Source organism: Peromyscus eremicus, chromosome 1, assembly GCF_949786415.1.
Source record: "Peromyscus eremicus chromosome 1, PerEre_H2_v1, whole genome shotgun sequence".
NCBI lineage: Eukaryota > Metazoa > Chordata > Mammalia > Rodentia > Cricetidae > Peromyscus > Peromyscus eremicus.
The window spans coordinates 113703292-113722446 of record NC_081416.1 but is presented as its reverse complement, the minus strand read 5'-3'; the positions used below and the strand labels follow the sequence as shown (position 1 = coordinate 113722446).

Below are 19155 nucleotides of genomic sequence, written 5' to 3'. Positions count from 1 at the left end.
AATCCTTGAAAGGGATCTAGATTGGGTTCCCAGCACCCACATTGTGACTCACAACTATGTGCAACTCCAGTTTCAGGGAATCTGATGCCCTCTTCTGAGGCACACAGGTGGGTGCACATACATACATACAGGCAAAACACACATCAAATCACATTAAATTAGAGAGAGAGATTCCAGGGCTGGCTGGTTATATTGCTAGTGGTAAGGAATGTCCCTAGAAGGCTTAAATCCCTCTAGTTAGATTCTCAGCACTGCAAAAATAGCACGAATGTGATTCAGTAGAGGAGTTGCTATCATTGAACCAATCTTCCTCATCTGTTTTCACTACTCTGCATAGAAGCTTTCACAGCTCAGTATGGCTCACCCTCACATCATTCTGTCACTCTAGTTCCCTGGGAGCTTCTTCCCTGTGTCAAGAACTCCTTGAGTGAGGATAAGCTACTGAACAAGTATAATATAGATGGTATCTGCTAACCAGCAAGACTTTGGTTGGAATAAGTTAAAACAGGCCTTTTTCTCCATATGACTACTTTACGGGTCACTCCTTTTCAGGTGAATAAAGCTTTTGATTTATAACTAAAATTGTAAAAAGGAGGCGGTTCCCTACTACTAGGCAGTAGCAAATATATATAACAAATCATCAAGGCATGTCAATTTCCCCCTTTTCTAATTTCCTGGTCTTCTCTGCTGATATGCTACAGCAGTAACTTAAAACCACACACAATTTAGCATATATACGTGTGTGTATGTATATATATAAATAATCTTGGCATACAGATAAGACAGTATATACAATACTAACAGAATAGAAAATAGAAATCCTCCAAAGTTATTAAACAGGATGAGAGTCCTTTGGAAATCTCAGCAGTTTACAAGCTTATCTGATCTGGTAAGTAGTGTGACAACTTAAGATCTCTGCAAACACCTCAGTCAATCCGCTACTAAATGATGTGCATTGTGGGGCAGCCTGCAATCCCGGCACTCACGAGGAAAATGAGGCTAGAGAGTTAAGTTTTCCTTTTAAATAAGATTCTAAGAATAATTTTCCTAATAAAATATATATATCTTATACAATGCTACAGCTACTGAATATATGCTATCTACTTCAAGCAACTGGCTAATAAGGTTCTACATTCTATTTATCTACATAAAATTCTATTCAAATTATATACATTATTATATAACATGATAATCTATTACAACATAAATTGTCACACTGTTATAACACACTGTTATTTTTCATTTTTTACTATTAAAAACTAGCTAAACATTATTTTGGATAGTAACTATGGCATCTTAAAATTTTGGACAGCAGTATGGTAGTTTCTGTTTCAAAAAAATTTAAGAGTAAAAAACAAAAAACCCTTTGGCTTCCATCAAACAACCTATGGGTATTTACTGTAACCACTTTTATTTCCATTGGTAATTAAGAATCCACTCCCTTAAGAAAAAAAAGTACTAGCCAATTACCACTTCTTTCAAAACGAAGATGGAAAAGCTATTTTTTGTTGTTCCTCAATGAAGGACCTTCTGTTTTAAGTACATGCATTGTAGAGTAGATGACAGAGGATGGTAAAAGGAAAAGAAATATTTGAAATGAAAATTATTCCAAATCGATGATTATTTAGTTCACCTTCATTCTTTTTAGTGATGATACTGTCTGTGGCAAAGTCTTATTTGTAGAGAAGAACTGGTAGGCAGCCTCATCTAGCACGCAGTATGTTATCCAGAAAGGCTGTTTGCCTTGTGCTCCCAAGCAGACACTTTACACACCCGGATGCAGGATAGACCTTTACACAAGGCCCAGTCTATCAGCTACAGAGCAGTCATTAGCATTCCCACAGCTCAGATAAAGCGCTTTCACACTCGGCCTAATCTTCCTCTAACACAGCTTGATCTCAAGCTTTTATTAAATGTGAGGAATTCAACAGTTCAGAAATTCAGAACATGCCACATACGGAAATTACCTTTATACTTATCTCATTCTTTCTTCTTCTTACATCATGGGGATGCTAAAATGTCATGTCTTTTTTTTTTGGAATGCTCCTCCAAAAAAATGTCATAAAGTTTTGAGCCTTTCCTAAAGGGAAGAACTATAAATAGCTGGTTAAAGAATAGAGTAGAGTAGTGTGGAAAAAAAATAATGATGAAAATCTGGACAAGTACACTTACACTCAAGTTGAGAAAGACATACTCAGCAAGGCATGGTGTCGCATCTGTAACCCCTGCTGCAAGTTCAACGACACCCTGGGCTATAATGAGCCTCTATCTCAAAACGAGAACACAGCCTAGTGGTGGGAAAGGATTTTGGTTTTAATCCCACTGTGTTAGCTACTCAAAGGCAATTCTGGACAAATTAGCTAGCCTTTCTCAATGTCCCATGACTTTTAAGGCTGTTTAGAGACTACCAGAGAGAATGTTTCGCCCACAATTAGCTGGCATTATTATTATTCCTAGGTAGTTACAGCTCCAAAGGCGGCAATCCCTAGCTAGACAAGATGGCACAGTCAACAGGGCATTTTATCTGCAAAGAATGGTGCAGAGGTCAGCTGGGTGGCTGTTCTAGAAATTTAAGTGAAAAATCAGTGTGGCTTGTGTTAAGGAGGTGAGGAAAAGAAGTGGACAGATCTTAGACATAACTGCTGATTTATAGTTAAAACTTTGTGGCTACCTGGGTAACAGAAATTATCAGAATGACACCCAGGTTCTATCTAGCATAGGTGGTACACTTGGTGAGCTGGATGACTAAGGGTCTCAAATACACACACACACACACACACACACACACACACACACACACACACACACGTCTGGGTTTACGATTCTGGTCTTGGAACCAGTAACAGTAAGGACATGTGGCTGGAATGAGAGAGAGTGTTAAGAATCCTATGAAGCTCCATGACTTACTTGATGGTTACAAGGAGACCCATTTTCAAAGGACACAGAAGTTCACAAACAGAAGCACAGATAGTGTCATTAAACTCATGGGAAGTTTTTCAATGCTGTCAAGAGTACTAAATGTTACTGAAGAAATCAGTATAGGACAAAAAAGATTCAGGTGCCTGCACAGGGCAGAAGGGAAATGTACACAGAGGAACAGATAGATCTGCTCTCATCTACCAAACACTACTAAACACAAAACTGCTTCAAGTGAACACTAATCACATTCAAACCAAGAAAACCAAGTTCATCCAACAGATTCAGGTATCAGCTCATACATAGCACTTCCTATGTTACCAACAGGAGTTAACCTAAAACACTTAGAAGCCACACAGGAAAGTCATTCAGAACTCTAAAATCTGTTGTCATCCAGAACAAAGAAACCTCATAAATAAGCTTCTAGTTTGTCTCAAGTTTTAACAACTTAAAAGTTTTTCCTCATACAATTGAGGGGGAAAAAAGATCATTACCTAACAGTAGGGACTTTGACAGCATTTTTAATCACTTTTCACATCTTTCCCCAACATTAAAGCAAATTTATAAATTCTCTTCTCCCTGTAGTCACTCACAAACATTTATTCTTCACCTGAAGCCACTGAACTAAGTAAGAGGGCAGCCCCTACTTGTCAACTAGAGACCAACAGAGCAGAGATGCAGGGGAGAAACTGGTCAGGGTATTCATTTCTCAAGGTTTCAGTGCTCCCCAGAGCACATGAATAGGTAAACCCTTACCTTAGTAACTATTAAAATGTAATCAACAGGCGTCGCTTAAGTGGCTGCTACTAAAACTATTATGTATATAATTAATTATCTTCATCTCTACTTGAGGTGGTAAAGGTTAAATTTTAAGAAAATCAAACATTTTCCCTAACTCAGAATAAGGAAATTATTTATGATGAAAATACATATATATACATATACATATATATATACATATACATATATATATATATATATATATATATATATATATATATATATATATATATATAAAGTGTCTTCTTCTTTTCCAAACATGAAGAAATAAAAATGTCTGGAAAAGAAAATCATTCATCGACCATAACAAAAAAGGTGGCATCAGACACCTCACCCCCCAGCCCCAAATCTCTATCGTCCTGGAAACAAACATCAAGACAAGCACAGCACTAGCAGCTGTGAAAATAATGATACTAAGTCATTAGTAAATTATAAGAAAAAGTTACAGAAAATAAATTCATTTGCAATGCAAAATGAGATCGACTAAGTCATATGTGCTCATCATGAGTAAAAGAATAATCCATGCTTATCATTATCCCTATTAAGTTAGTAATTTTGAATTTTGCCTTAAAACAACTTTCAAATTTATTCTGCAATATTAGTCCATCAACTCCTAACTCATATAGCCTATCACACCTAAAGACCAGCTCCTGACAGCATGGATCAGCACTCTTCGAAAACAAAGCCTGTCCCTAAGCACAGACATGTCTGGAAATACTGTGTGTATACAATGATCTTTTTTTACCTTTCACTGAAAACCTGTAAATACTGGAAAAGTCTTGATATTTTAAAACATAGAACTATACAGATTTTATCTTTTAAGTATATTTTAAAGTCTCCAAGTACAGAAACACAGTTAACAAAGGCTATTTACTTATTACATGTTCAGAAACAGGTAACAATTGCTCTCATTGGGACTCTCTAAAAATGTTCCTAATATATTTTCTTAGGAAAAAAAAAAATGTTCGTTATGGTATAAGCTTACAGAAGCAGCACATACTCAGGAGGGCTGGCATCAACAAAGCCAGTGTAAGATATTAAGCCCTGAACATGCTGAGAGCAAAACGCATAATAAATAAAACAGCCAACAGAGATACACAATTGCTTACTAAAGTGGGTAAAAATGTTCCCAATTTCCTTTAGCTAATTTTAATATACAGAAAATGGATTTAGATCCATCTATATCTTGGAAAACGGAGTTTAAAGTAGACTATTTCTTTAGATAAAAACTAGCCTACAACTCAGAGCTCTAAAGGCACAATGTAAAGAAAATTAAGGGGTTACTCTTATGGAACTCTGAAGCTGTCCTGTGGGCGGCAATAGAAAAGGGAAAAACCTTCCTGGAAAGCAATTGGGCCAGTGAGTGTTGACATCCTTTTATCTAGGTAAGCCTATTCCAAAGGAGACTTTTTTTCTTGAATAAATCAGTATTTTACAAAAAGTAAAGTGTTGTAAATTATATATAGTAAAGATATATAGTTATTGCAATACCATTTAAAATAATGAAAAATTAAAAGCAATCTGAAGGAAAAGATGAAAAACTAGATTAACTTCAGAGGACTACACAACTACCAGAACTAACAGTTGTAACATGAGAAATCCAGTACACAATTACAATTATTGTAAAATGCAGAAATATAAGCTACAGAGGTAGAGGGAAAATGAGGCCATGAAATTGTCCTGTGAGCACACATGTGACTTCCTGATTGTACTACAGTATTGTTTAAGCAATAGCCACAGGAGAAAAGCATTGATTTTAAATGCTTCGAGTGATCTGGAACAAGCAGACAGCAAATACACACACCGACTGGGAGGGCTGGGCTGGCACTTGTGCTGATAGTAAAAGGAACTTTTAAACCTTGATTTCTGAGAGCAAAAGGCACAAGAGAAAAGAAAAAAAGAATACTGAGGCATACTTCCAATTAATTAATTAAAAAATGTTACAGATCCATAGATACTTTTTTTTTCAAGTTTTGGTAGCCCACCTATAGCTATTAAAACTATAAACCCATGTTCTTCTGTTTTAAAGGGACGATAACCATTATCTTCACCTTTCAAAAAATGAATTCTGAAGAAAGCAGTTTTATTTTGTGATCTGTAATATCTATCAATGACCTTTGTACTGAGATACTAAAAATGTCAACATAGTCCTAAATTTAAAATATACTTGAGTCAAAGGGGGAGTGGTACACTAAGAGAAAAAAAAGTCAAACAGTTGGCATTTCCATTTTTTTAAAAAAGAACAAATTTCTCTCTCTCTTTTTTTTTAAGCAAGTTAACAGTTTATATTTAAGGAAATAATATCAAACAGACCTCCTCAAGATGTCATATATAAAAACTGACAAATGATTGCTTCAATATCCGATTCAAGAGAAAAGCCTGTTAGTGAAGGTGATTTTGATTCAAAGGTTTTTAACGGCATTCACATTCTAAACTAAAAATAATAATAAAGCCAAGTTTGATTCTTTGAGCACCTATTTCCTGTTCAAACAGCCCTTTTGTTCTGCTTCCCTGCTTAATTTTAATGTTCATTTTGCATCAGAAAATAGAAACAATGACAAAGCCTAGTATACACAAAAGCATAAAGAAGCAAAAGTATAAAATATAAGATCATTAAAAGATTAGAACAAAAATCCTACCAACAAAACCTCCACAATTTTCTGTTTGCTTCACCTCAGATTAACTTCACTTGAAGCTGTACTCCAAAGCAACCAAACCTGAACACCAAGCTCCACCTCCCGCAATTCTAGTGGCCGAGGAGTCAAATCTCCTCCCTGTTAGTGAGGCTGATAACTGTGATTGGATACGACTAATATCCATTATTTTAAAGAACTTTTCCTCGCTAGCAGGTTAGGTTAAACACACTAAACCCCTGGATAAGCTGGTTTCTTAAAGAAACAGGCTGTAATGTTTCAGTTTTCCCATTATAAGCGATTTGCTTTCTTTTGTCTGTGTTAAAGTACAATGATAATTCACAGAAACAACTTTCATTTACTCGGTGACAAGCTATGTAAGATACATGCTTTTAACATAAATAATGTGGCATTCACAAAGCCACGAATGTACTTATGCTTTAAATAGATTTTCTCTTTTGACAGAGTTCATATTTTATCTGGAAAATTTTAAACACCTACACAAAATCCATATAAAATTTTGTCAAGAACAAAACAGTGATTTAGTGAGAGGACCATTAACTCAAGAAAAACAAAAACAAAAACAAAAACAAAAAACCCAGCGTTTAAAAACAAAACCCTAAATGCTAAAGAGCCACTTCTAAGCTATCTATCAAATTCACTGACATAGTCTTGGTATCACAACACACTAAAATTCTCAGTGAACCAAAGACTGCTATTTCCAGTTAAAACTGCTTATTCACTGCAAAAGGAGATCTAAACACACAAAACAATCTGTCTAATGGCACATTCAGGAACAAAGCTGATTTGTTTATTTCACAGTGCAAAGGGATCTAACCCAGAGCCTCAACCATACTAGACAAGCACCTTGCCATGCATCCCAGGTAGAAAGTTCAGGGAGGTTTACATCATTTTTTCCCATGCTGTTTTTTGTTTGTTTGAAATAGAGTCCTTACTGTATATAGCTCAGGCTGGCCTAGAACACACTATGTTGTCTTCTAAGAAGGAGGCTGCCTCATATTCCCAAGTGCTGGGAAGGAAGGAAATTATTATTACCAAATGTTGATGAAAAGTGTATTCCCTTTAAACTATCCAAGAAACTGTGCATAGTGGTATTTGTACTAGACTCTGAAGAGACACTACAGAGGACTGACTTAAAGAAAAAGGACCTGCAGTCTCTTATACACAACTACATTTGCTGTATTTTACGCTTTAATTAGAACTGCTTACATTTTAGTAGCTTACCCCAAACTGTATCTTGACATTTTAGCATTACCTGATTGACTGGTATTTAAGATATTTAGTAAAATACACTTTTTACTTCTACCAATACTTTAAACTGATAAAAAAATATATAATTAAGGCAAATTAGAGTAGGCTCTTCTGATCTGTTTGTTTTGTAAGACAAAGTGAAGCAGGCCTTGAATTCCTCCTCCTACCTCTACCTCCTGAGTTCCAAGACTACAAGCAAGTGAAACCATGCCTGCTATTTACAGTGGGTTCTTAAAATGCTTTCAATACGTTTATGTATTAAAGAATTTTCAATCTAAGTTTACAGTTTTCAAGTTCGAAATCTCCCAACAATTTTTTTCTCAGAGAAAATTGTATGTTAGAACAGAAAGCCAACAAGATTGTGTTGAATACAAAGAGAAGTCTTTTTAACAAACTGAAAATTCACATAATTGCAACTAGACATGAATATGGAGCAATACCCTGTGGAAGCCCAAACAGCTGCATATTCTATTATGCCCTTTAAGTGGACAAACTGAAAGAGCCAATTCACAGAGGCCTAGTCCCAAGATCCTTTGCAACAACTCACTGCTTTGAATGCCCAGCACTTCTTGAGTCAAGTTCTGGTTTTCTTGCTAGAGTGTGATACTCGTGCAAAACAACATTGGAAGAGAAGTACCGGAGCAATCAACAAAAGAATACATCTAATTTACAGTGCAGACTTGAAAAGACAGATTGTAGATGACCAAATGTTTATAAGTTAGAGAAAAAGAATGTTAAAAACTGGCAAGCAGGATCAGATTGGTAAGATGGGTAGGCAGGTAAAGGTACCTGCCCCTAAGTGTGACCACCAGAGTTCAACCCCATTCAATCCCTGGGACCCATGTGGTGGAAAAAAAGAACTGACTCCCGCAAGTTGTCCTCTGCCTCCGGAAGTCTCTAAGTGAGACATGCACACAAAAGAAATAAAAAATTTAATTTAAAAAACTGGCAATAATGGAATTAGTAGACAGTTGTAAGCACCAAAGAAATTGCTGCTCTGAGGGTAATTTTCACTTCAAAGTGAATAATTTGTAAGGAATAGATACTAATCATATGTTAGCATAGCACTAACACTAATACCAGTCTACTACCAAGACAAAAGAGGGGAGAAGTGAGCCAACTGTGTTGGTACATGCCTGCAATCCCAACACCAGGGAGGCTGAGGCAAGAGGATGACCACAAGTGTAAGGTGAGCCTTGACTACACAGCAAGAGGCCAGCTTTGACTACTCTTTGAGATAGAATCTCAAAAACACAAAAACAAAAAAAGGGAGTTGTGGACTTAATGACCTCGAAGTGAAAGAACTTCCAGGTGATAATCATTTTAGGTGGCACACATTAAAACTAAGGTATTTTATTCTATTTCTAACAGCAGAAGAGAACAACAAAGAAGCAGTATCAAACCCAGAAAGTATGTACCCAAATTACGTGACAACAATACTGTGTGGTAAGAACAAGGAACCTACATGAAGCTCTGAGAAGCTGTGTGTGTGACAAGGCCACTTTCTAAACATCAAGAAGTCAGAGGAGACACTGTATATTCTTTATGGGAGCCTAGAGGTTCCCCCAAACCTTACCAGCTCAAAAACAATTCATAAAAGAGTAAGTCACGGAACAACTTGGTCAGACCAGATTTGATTTTTTAAAAATTCTACACAGGGCTGGGGCATGGGGATGGGGTGGGGGATAGCACAGTTGAGAATGTCTGTCCACTATGCATAAAGCCCGGGGATTGATCATGCATGCCAAAAATCTTAGCAATCAGAAGGCAGAAGCAGGCATATCAGAAGTTCAAGGTCATCCTTCGCTATTGCTATATAGTGTTAGCTCTGCCCACACTACAGGAGACACTGTCACAAAACAAAACAAAAAACAAACAAAAAAATCTAAAAAGAATAGCATCTATTGTTGATCTTACAAAAGCCATTCATCCTGGCACACTCCCTGGACAGAACTGGTGATGTGCAAAGTCACCAATGAAAAGACCACCCTGACTTCAGCATAACACGCTGGGATCAGTGAGAATAGAGCCTGAAATCAACTATCTATGGGATAAGGAAAACAATTTTCAAAACAGATTTCCCTGGCAGACACACATTACCTCCAACAGCGAGGGATGTGCTCTAGTTTGCAACCCCTGGTGTGGTTTATCTTCTTACTGGGGGTGGAGGAGAGCACAAAGTGTATATGCTCAGAGGTTGGCCATGGCCCATTCAACCACACACTGAACACAAAGGAAACATTAAGAAAATTAAAGCAAACTACAGATAGGAAAGAATAAACCAAGCTGATAGGAATGAACTCTTTATACAAAAGTCAGTAAGCTGCTTTGTTTTAGGTGTGTAAAGAGATTAAACAAAGTCACCAAATAGCACAAATTAAATGGGGATCAAAACAAAATGTAAGGAAAAGAAAGCACTCATAATTCTCACGTATTAAGATGTGTTGTTCTGGGCTATAGGCAAACAATATTATTTAATAAGAACAGGAGTGTGAAAAAAACAAATATTCCATGGGTCTAGACAAAACTGCTAGATGGAGAAAAATATACTACAGATTGGTAGGTTTTTGTTTTCTCCCTACTTTGTTGCCTAAATAAGAAAATAAACAAATAAACAAACAAACAAATAAATAAATAAAAGATCAAAAGCCCAAGACTAGTTATTAGATAGCTATTAAAGGATGACTATCTTGGGTTTTTGTTTTGTTTTTTTTTTTTCCAGACAGGGTTTCTCTGTGTAACAGTCCTGGCTGTCCTGGATCTCGCTCTGTAGACCAGACTGGCCTTGAATTCACAGATCCACCTGCCTCTGCCTCCTGGAGTGCTGGGATTAAAGGCCTGCTTCACCATGTCTGGCTTTGTTTTTTTTTTTTTAAATCACTGCTGCAAACAAAGCAATCTTACAATTTTTGAAAGCAGAGACTGAACAGAAAAGTCTCTTGTACATGTCCTCCTCCTGTACATTTTCCAGTACCCACAATTGGGTGGTTCACAAATGCCTGTAACTCCAGCTCCAGGGGATCTGATATCCTCTCTTCAGGACTCCATGGACGCCTGTGCTCAAACACTTACAACCCCCCCCCACACACACACACACATAATTAGACAATACAGTAAGTCTTCAAAAAAAAGTCTTGTTATTTAAGTTGATAGGGTCAACACTGCCTGCCGAGGATACTGAGGTCTACAAAATGAGCATAGTCTCTACCTCTTTAGCAAATGTGTCAAGAGTGAGAACAGTCCAAATAAAAATAATTAGAGCATTGTCTCCAATTTTCTATAAGTCAGAGTAAAACACTAAAATATTAAAATTGTAACTATATAATACAATATATACAAAATATCATTATTCAATATATACTTTTGTTTGTTTGTTTTTGACAAGGTCTTTCTATGTAGTCCTGGCTGTCCTGGAACTTGCTGTGTAGATCAGTCTGGCCTTGCCTGCCTGTGCCTTGAGTGCTGTGATTAAAGTCATGTGCCACTACACCTGACTACACACTATTTTTTTTTTTTTTTTTTTTTTTTTTGGTGTTTTGCTTTTTCGAGACAGGGTTTCTCTGTGTAGCTTTGTGTCTTTCCTGGAACTCACTCTGTAGCCCAGGCTGGCCTCGAACTCCAGAGATCCACCTGGCTCTGCCTCCCAAGTGCTGGGATTAAAGGTGTGCGCCACCACCGCCCAGCTGGCTACACACTATTTTTAAACTTTCATTCTTGTTTTAAAACAAATGTCAAGTTTGTATTTCAATTTTCACTTGTTAGGTATGGCTATTTTAATTTCAATAGCTAGGCATCGCTATTTTAATTAAAATAATGTAGCCATTTGCCACATGATTATAAATCATGATAATCATGATTAATTTTTATTACTGCAAAAGACCTCCTATCTCTCCTGTCCAATACAAGTCAATAACCACACATGGCTACTGAGTACCTAAAATGTGACTGATATAAAGGAGGAACTGCAGTTTAATATTATGTCACTTTATTTAACCACTTAAATAGGAGAGGCTGGTAATTAGCAGACCATCAATCGCAGCACTGGTGGAAGAAACAGACAGTAGAATCATGCTTGATTAATAGACTCCAAATGCTAACTGATTACAAAAGAAATGCTTACTCTGAATAAGCTATACAACCAACACAGAGATAAGGCCTATTTCATAGTAACAGGAAAGAGGTCTTGAGGAAATCACAATGAAACAAAGACATTGTAAATAGGTCTGTCTGGGGGGGAAAAAAAAACAAAAACCAACCAACCAACCAAAAAACAGACAATGCGTTAGAAATGGTGAAGAAAAGGACCCAGGGCCAAAGAACACCCTTGTTAACAGAGGTCTCCAAAGTAAGAGTTGAGGTTGTCCGGCTCCCCCTCACTCAGCAGACCCCAGGTAGTCAAACACTTCCTGTGTATCTGTTTGCACTGGCCATTTCTCCCCCTGGGGATTCCTCTAACTCCTCAATCTCAGACCAGAACGACAAGACAAGTTTTAGGGCATGGGAGGATGAGAGTGGCTTTAAAAAAGTAAGCTTGTCACTAGTTTTTAAAGTTTTGCCAGGTACAATGGCACACTCAGTGCTCAAGAGGCTGAGGCCAGGGATTGTAAACTGGAGAGCAGCCTGGGTTCTACAGCAGGGAGCACGTCTTAAAAAGGAGAAAAAAAAAAAAAAAGATCCACCAGGTTGATGAAACTAAGAAACTACCAAACCAAGGTTGGTACCACGGACTGACCAACTGTCCCCTCCTTAGAGATAGTGTGTGCCAAAAGCATCCAGTCAGCACCGATCATTTCTTTATTTCCAAACACTTTAAAATCTGAAAGGTCCTGTCTGTTGCTTTAACTGCTCCCCTTTCTTACACTTACAGACTCTATGAAAGCAAGGACCACAGCTGTACCCTCAACACTTAACACAAACTGCTGTGAGTCAGGTGCTCAGAGTGTTGAAAGGAAGAAGAAAAAAACCGCAACAGCGGGTACTTTCTAAACACATATGTAGCATGGCCCAATGCAAGTCCAGGGGAAACGCACTTGTCCACTGCGTCAGGCCCAGGGTCTGAGACCTAGCAACCAAATTTTGAGAGTGAAGGGGGTACTAGTACCAAACCAGTGGTACTGGATAGACAAAACAAAATCAAGTACATATTCATTTTATCATGTAAATAAAGGTGTTTTTATTATAGAGAAACACAAGGGTTGTAGCTAAATTTAAATTTCTTTAGTGTTTATATGCAAATGCAAGTGTGCATAATGAAGTGAGGGTAGAGGGTACATGTTCCAGAGGGTATGTCTGGAAGTCAGAAGACAACTCTGGCATTAGTTCTTTCCTTCTACTTCTACATAGGAACTAATGATGAACTCAGGTCACTAGACTTCTATGGCCTGACGCCACAGTCATATTTTTGATAGACTTTTAATAACTGGTCAACCAGCTATTTATTTCAATTTACATTTATGTTAAAATACATTTCAGAGAGACACAAAAATACGGATATGAAAAAAAATGAAGCTTTAAAGAACTAAAAGATACTAGAGAGATAGCTGAGAAATTAAGAGTCAGTACTGTTCTTAGACATGATTGGAGTTCAGTTTCCAGCATCCACACTCACACCAGGCAGCTCATAACCACCTGTCAACTTCAGCTCCAGGGGAATGCAATGCCTCTGGTCTCCAAAGACACCTGCACACTCATGCACACACTGCTCCCCCACAATAATTAAAAACAATAATAAAAATAAATATTAGAAAAGAATTAAAAGTTATCTCGGAAGGAGACTACTTTAAATATAAAAGCAAAGTCAAGTCATAAAAATGTAACTGTTATGATGGCAAGATGGCTCAGTGGGAAAAGTGTTTGCTATATATGCTTAATAGCCTGAGTTTGATCCCACAGATCCAAAATCATATTCTGACTTCCATACATGTTTCGTTCCATGCATGCATGCATGGACCTACCACCCACATCATACACACAATAATATATATATATATTTTTTTAATGTTAAGTATTGGGCTAGAGAGATGGATCCATGGCTAAGAATGATTACTGCTCTTTCAGAGGACCTAAGTTAGAATCCCAACACCCACCTGAGTTAGAATCCCAACACCCACATCAGACAGCTTACAACTCACTATAACTTCAGCTCCAGGGTATCCAACACCCATTCCTGGACTCCTAAGGGACTAGTGTTTACTGCATGTACACACACACACACACACACACACACACACACAATTTTCAAACAAGATAGATCTTTAAAAAATAAGTATTAGTCAAAATATTTTAAAAATTCAAGGAAGGAAATAGGGGTTAGGAAGGAAGAGAAAGGAGGAAGGCCTGTCAGCAAATACAAGGCAAATGAAGAGCCAGGAAAAATATTTGCAATACAGAGCAAAAGGCTGCTATCCTAGATAGATAAAAGGCTCAATAAGAAAGATCTTAGAAGTATAAACACTGAATCATGGCCAACCTGAATTAAGACACACTACAAGTAGATGGTGTACATCATCTCCGAAAGCACAAAATATCCTACAAATAATCTCTCACATTCACGTTCTTCACATACTGAAAGCACTGTATTTTTGTTTTGTTTTTTGAGACAAGGTTTCTCTGTGTACCAGCCCTGGCATTGTAGAGCAAGCTGGCCTTGAAGTTACAGAGATCCGCCGGCTTCTGGCTCCCAAGTGCTGGGATTAAAGGCATGCACCAACACTGCCTAGCTTGTGAAATACATTTTTATTTAACCTAACAAACAATATATATTACAGTCTTCCTCTTATATGGCTATGAGAAAATTTTTAAATTACTTAACATGGCTCTGATTTGCAATTTGCATTGTATTTCTATGGGCACAACCACTGTAGTTACATAAACCATAGTAAAACTGTGTCTGAGTTTTATCTCATGGATTGAAAAGTCACTGAAGGACTTTGAGCCTGGGAGTACCATAATCTATAAACACATTCAGGGCTGGCAAGATGGCTCAAGTGGGTAAAAGTTCTTGCTGTGCAAGCCTGATGACCTGAGTTTGATCCCAAGAACCCATGTAAACATGAAAGGGGAGAACTGACTCTACAAATCTGTCCTCTGACCTCCAGACATACAAGCTCCCACTCACATGCATCTCACACATCCCCCCAACACACACACACACACACACACACACACACACACACACACACACACAGAGGTTTTTTTTTTTTTTAATACAATAAATATATTTAAATGTCCTCTTGCCACTGGAGCAGCCAGAGCAGACTATAGGGATAAGAACCTGAAGGAGGATAGCAATTAGATGACTACTGTTATCATCTTCTATAAAACAAAGGAGTTGAGACATCACATTTGGAGTAAGTTTTGAAAGTGGAGCCAGCCTATCCACATTTAGAACTCTTGAAATGCTCAATCCTGCCTCAGTCTCTAGAGCAGCTGGGACTACAGTGGCATAATAATACACACTCACATGCTTTGGTAAAAATTTTAAGAAACATTTGGCAATCAATAGTTAAAAAGACTTTAAAATGTTCACATGCTTTGACAGCATCTGTACCAAGACTGAACTCTAAAGAAACATGTAATAATTTAGGAGATATAACATACACACAAAGGCCAAAGATATGCTTGACAAAATGTTAATTAACAATGCTTATGTGTGGTAGTACTGTGAGTGGTTTTTCTGCCTTCCTATTCATTTTTAAGCTGTGGGGGAAATCCCCAAACTCTCTGCCACTACCATTATAACGAAATACAAAACTGTATTTTAAAAGCAGAGTCTATTACCCTATAAATACAAAATATGTGCAAGCTACAAACATTAAAAATGCTCCTCTCAACCAGATGTGGTGGCATATGCCTTTAATCTTAGCACTGGAGGCAGTGACTGGGGCACTCACTCTGAGTTCCAAGTCAGCCTAATCTACATAAAGAGTTCTAGGCTACATACCCTGTCTAAAAAATAAAAAAAGCTCTTCTTTCATGCCTTCAACAAAACAAGTCATTTAAAGCTACACAGTTATGTTTCTCTCTCTCTCTCTCTCTCTCTCTCTCTCTCTCTCTCTCTCTGAGAAATTAAGGAAATACTACTCTGTAATTTGTCTGGAGCATATCCTGGGACATTCTTAAAACTAAAAAACACTTCAGTGTATGGTTGACAAATCTTGAAATTCCTACTGCACATGCACATATCCCGTCTTAAAAGCTGCAGAGTGACAAGGAGGTCCTAATGTTTCCCTTAAAGGCTGGGGGCCCTCTGACAGATGCTCCCCTCCGCCAAAACCTGTGCCAACTAGGTAGAGAAAGCTTAGTACAAGTTTCTTTTGCAAGTGTGTTTTAAGGCAACGAAGATTCCTCAATAATCTGCCAAAGGCTTCGAGAAAGGGAGGAGTGGTGGAGAACAGAAAGGGTGGCTTTACAAAACAAGTGTTTTCTCCAACTCGCTAGTTTTGCACTGAAAGGGTACCAAACAGTGCCAGACTTCCCACAATCGGTTTGAAGGGATTCAGTGTAAGGAGAGTAACAGGAATCTTAGTTCCTCATGCAAATGTAACAACTAGGAACCAATCACCAGGACAATGACTCTTCCTGATTAAAGGAAACAGAATCTTAACGTTTTCCTTCACTTTATTTCTCTTTTGCTCCTGAGTGCCTAAAGCTTTCTCCTAGGACCTACGGTATTTACTTTAGACAGACAACTTGTGCAACTACGACTGCAAGAAGAAAAGTTCGCAGAGTACATTTGTTAGAAGCAAAACAAGAAGCACTATCGCGACACTGGGGTTAGGAGAGGAACACATCATTAAAAAGCAATGAAGCATTATGAACCACCACCATATACTATCTGTCCACAGTTCAAAGGGAAAGGACCCTAAAATGACATGGTTTGAAGAGATGAGTCTGTGACAAAACTATTTTTTAAAAAGGCCAGTGAATGATAAACAAAAATCCCCAAGTCTAGAATGTTTACCTCAGAAACGGTAAACTGCAGTAGGCCAGATAAGAAACTCATGAGCAAATACAAGTTTGGGTAATGTTCTATTTCTTCCTTTGGGGTGAGGAGTCTGAAATTTTCATTGCTTCCCTTTTTATAATACATCGTGTTATGTATTATCCTAGCCATTAACCATTACTTTTAAAACTTCGCGATATAACTCACAGACAATCTACTGTACAGATTTAAAAATCTAGCGAGTTTTGACGTTAATTAACACAGGCAAGTATGGCTGCTGTCAAAATAATACACCAATTAAACCCGAACTTGAACTGTCTGTGCGTCTTACCCCTCTTACATGTTTTTAAAAGAAAAATAAGAAAATTAAGACAACCTTTTTTGTACATTTAAATGTTCATGGTTTACCAAAAAATTGCCCCCGTAGGCCTGGAGACAATACATAAAACAGCAATTGCCATAAAATCCTACATAAATAATCTCAAAAGCCTACGTGGCATTTTACATTAGGGGGGGGAAGAAAGAAGATAAATTTCGAATCTGGTTTCAAAGTGGCGTTTAATTTCGTTTTTTTCCGGAGCCACCAGGTGCTGACGGCCGAGCATGCACGGCTTGGAGGTGACCCCAAGGCCCCAGCTCCCGCACCCGGGTGACAACTCCGGATGATGCCAGCAAATCACAGAGCTTTGATAGAGTTAAATTGACTTCAGACGCCACACAACCGCGGAGCTTGTTTACGCCTCAAACAGCGAGAAACTTAAAAACGCTCTCGGAGGAGCAGGGAGACTGGAATCTAGGAGACTCCCTCGGAGTCTTCCGCAGCCTCAGCCCACAAAAGGGACGTGGGGTTCCCAGCTCGGCTGGCCTCAGCTGCTCCAAACCGGCCCCAGGCGCGCCCACCGCGACCCCAGCGCGCGCCCGGGGAGCCCGGGACCGCGCCCCGCCGGGACCGCGCCCTCCGCTCGCCGCCGCGAGGCCACCTGCTGCGCCGCCCGCCGCTTCCGGCTCCCAGGCCGCCCGGAGGCTGCGGCCGCCGCTGCCCGCGCTCCTCACCTGGCGGCGGCCCTCTCCGCCCGACGCGCTGCCGCCGCCGCCTCTCGCCGCCGCTGAGTGAGGACAGGTGAGGCCTCCGAACCCCGACTCGCTCCGGCCCGCCGCAGCCGCCGGCCCTCCGTCCGCTGTTTATTAAACTTTTCTGTTTGGCTGCTCGGCCTGTGACGCGGCCTCCGGGGAGCGCCCGCGATTGGTTCGCTACGCGCGCTGACGCGGCAGTCCCAGCCCGCTGCCTAATTATGACCGGCCCGGGCGGGGCCGCGGGCCGGCGGCGGCGTGGGGGCGGGGCTGAGGCTCGGAGAGTGCGACTATTGGCCAAGGCGTTGGAGGGGCGTGGCACGGGGAGGGGGGGACGACGCTTCTCTCTCTTCGGCCACGCCCCTGCCTCCTGGAGGTCTGCGGGATGGGCTTGCTTTCTGGTTTGCTGCAGGAGGGCCCCGCGCAGTCTTGGGGGTCTGATAACGTAGCACCGGAGTGACTGCCCAAGTCTGTAACTGGTCTTCACCTGCGTAGTGTGAGCGGAAATCTTGAGCTTCTATCGCCCCGGTCCCCAGGAGACCTGGTGGGCCAGAGCAAAGTTCAAGGTCTGAGCCCTGCCCTGCCCTGCCCTGAGCCAGGACTTGCTCAGAGCCAGACTGGAGGCGTGTGTGCTCGCTTGTGTAAAGCACACCCGCACGCACGGACTCTGGAAGCCCCCTGGACCCTTATCTTTTGCGGAAGCGTGGGTTCCAGTCTCAGCTACCCCTGCACAAGTCGTGCGGTCGTGCGGGGGCGGGCGTGGCTCGGGAAAGCCAGTGTGATGTTGAGAGCGGCTCTACCATGATTTCCCAGCCCAAGCGGAAGTGCCAAAGTCCTGTCTTTACATGAAATTATGTTATTTTGTTAGTAGTGGGGTTGTGCATTAATTTTGACATTCTAAAATGTTTATTTTGTTCACTGCCCCCTTACCTATTTTGCTGAAGTTTCTGCCCTACTTTTACAGTTAGTAGGGCTCACGGGCGCATGATTGGGATACAGCTGACCTTTTGAGATTTGGGCTGCTTTCTATATGGTCTTGTAGAAAGAAAGGATAGTTGAAGTGGAGGACTCAATGGAGGTCAGGAAGATTTCTAAGAGGAAGAGGTAACCTTTGAAAAATTCGGACGACTTCTTGGAAAACGAAAGGACGCACTCTTGAAGAGGGCGTGAGAGAAACACAATGCTCTTGTGAGATGATAGACAAGCTTCTGGGGCAGGGTATTCTAAAATAAACCGCTAAAGCTAAGCCTGGCCAGCCATGGTGGCCCATGCCTTTATAATTACAGCACTGGGGCAGGTATATCTCTGAGTTCGAGGTCAGCCTGGAGTACCTAGCAAGTTCCAGGATGGCCAGGGCTACTTAGTGAAACCCAGCCCCAAATAAATATAAATAAAGCTAAGCCTACGGCATGGAATCAGAGCAGAACTGAAGGACCTTACCCAGCTCCTAAGGGTATTCTAGGGGTGTTTTTGAGAAGCATTCAATTTCCATTCAAAATTTATATTTAGGGCTGGAGCAATGGCTCAGCGGTTAAGAGC

General features: G+C 39.8%; 1 protein-coding gene across 8 annotated transcripts in view; it reads right to left on the bottom strand.

Moving 5' to 3' along the window:
- The window catches only part of Zfand6 (zinc finger AN1-type containing 6), a 70414-nt gene extending 52594 nt beyond the window's left edge, over positions 1 to 17820 (bottom strand). For 2 of the 8 annotated variants that reach the window (XM_059271888.1, XM_059271905.1), the window contains exon 1: positions 17599 to 17812. The gene's annotated coding sequence lies outside the window, so the exon portion shown is untranslated. Of the gene's footprint in view, positions 1 to 6335; positions 6387 to 17598 lie in introns of those variants that run through there. The other 6 variants (XM_059271927.1, XM_059271935.1, XM_059271912.1 and 3 more) reach the window with 6 other exon arrangements.
- Between the last annotated feature and the right edge of the window lie 1335 nt (positions 17821 to 19155).